The sequence below is a fragment of the Microtus ochrogaster genome, chromosome 1 (genome assembly GCF_000317375.1).
Source record: "Microtus ochrogaster isolate Prairie Vole_2 chromosome 1, MicOch1.0, whole genome shotgun sequence".
NCBI lineage: Eukaryota > Metazoa > Chordata > Mammalia > Rodentia > Cricetidae > Microtus > Microtus ochrogaster.
In genome coordinates this window covers 8554170-8555958 of record NC_022009.1, presented here as the reverse complement: position 1 = coordinate 8555958, position 1789 = coordinate 8554170, and the positions used below count along the sequence as shown (strand labels likewise).

The 1789-nt window shown below is 45.6% G+C and overlaps 1 pseudogene; it reads right to left on the bottom strand.

The window, feature by feature from the left end:
• Nucleotides 1–791, bottom strand: LOC101997012 (annotated as a pseudogene).
• Between the last annotated feature and the right edge of the window lie 998 nt (nt 792–1789).

Below are 1789 nucleotides of genomic sequence, written 5' to 3'. Positions count from 1 at the left end.
AGTAAAAATTCAGATAATATGTCATATTGAGAAAGTTCAAAAGGTCACAGTGGCCATCTCAGTCGCCCTCGGAATCGCTGTCCCTTCTCATGAGGACAGGGCCTCGCACTGAGGACATCAACACGTCTTTGATGGGCTTCTTGGGGTCCTCCTCCAGGTCTGTCTTGATTGCTCCCGACTCAGACAATTTCCACTCCAGCTCATCTATCGTCAGGTTCATGCCTCCGAACACCAGAGGACCAATGAAGTGTGCCTTGATGTCGCCTCCCAGATAGACGAAGAGGGTGGGCAGGTTCCTGTCGGGGTAATTGGGTATGCAGGTCGTTGAAATGGCTTTGACGCACTTTACATCGGGAAACTTCCTGGCGAGTCCGCTCAAGTGCTGGTTTATCAGGGAACAGAGGGGAATCTCTTGCTTGTACAGGTGCAAGATCACCCACAAGCCATCACCGGCTCTGGTAACTTCTTGAACATAATCCTTCCCTAAGATCTCTAAAACTTCTCCAAATTTGTTCTTCAGCTGAGTTGCTTTCCACTCTGCCAGCCTTTGCTGCCGGTACAGCTCGTTCGTCCTCCTCATTGAATTCATCCTCGTTCTCCTTCAGCTCCTCCAAAGTCATATCTTCATACGTTTTCACCACTGACTGCTGGAGGAGTGCCTGCTCCTCTTTTTCTGCTGCCTCCTTTTCCCGTTCCGCCAGGCTCTCCTTCGGGGTCAGGATGCCCTTTTTGCGTAGGATGTCATTCCACTCGGTGTCTGCACTGGGGTCCTGCATCTTGCCTCCACTCACTCAGATCCTATCTTTCCTTTTAAAATGATAATTTTAAACAGGTGTGAGGCGATATCTCACAGGTTTGATTTCAGTTACTTGGGGACTGGTCACGCTGTACATTTTTTCATGTGCCTGTTGTGTGTCCTTGCAAAAAAAATGTCTACCTAGGTCCTTTGCACATTTTAAAATCAGATTGTTTTCTTGTTGCTGATTTCCTCCTTCCCATTTTAGAAAATTAACCTGGTTTTGTTCTTATCACACTTGCTGTATTCTGTTTATTAACTACGCCCACCTAGGAAAGTTTATGAAAATAACTATGAAAGACAGAGGCACTGAGATTGCTTGGCACCAGTTGCTATAGCTGCCAAGAAAATGTGTGAAGAGTCGGCTCATTTCAACTCAATACTAGACTTCCTAATGAAAGTTTGTAGGAAACTAGAAACATTACATTAATGTAATGTAAATAGATCAGATTATTTGCATTGAAACTCACATCCATGCATATCTTAGTTACTGTCACACACACGCGCACGCATGCACACACACACACATGGTCCAGAGTTTTACCAATACCACCATCACCTGTCCCATGCATGAGTAATGAAAAAAATTATTTAAAGTTATCAGTAGGCAGAGTATCTTCCTTGTCAGAGCATCTTCAAAAGAGAATTTTTGAATGGGGCAGACACCAGCTCAAGATCAGAGGCTCCATCATGGGTACTAGCCTGGGAACAAGGCTACCTGACTCTGTCAGAGGCTGCATTTACCAGCTTGGTAGTTAGATCCAAGGTAATAACCTGTACTGACTTTCCCACGGTATTACCCAGCAGATGGAGTTTCTCTCTGCGTTGTCTGATTCTGGGAGAAGGAGACAAAGTCCTTTGGTCATAAGCCAAGGCCCCATTCAAAGACTCTGGTCTGGGGACCAGTGCCATTGGACTCTGTTGGATGCTGGGTTTTCCTCTGTTTGGTTCTACCTCTCTGGCTTGGATTTAACGCCTACAGATCTTCTCTCA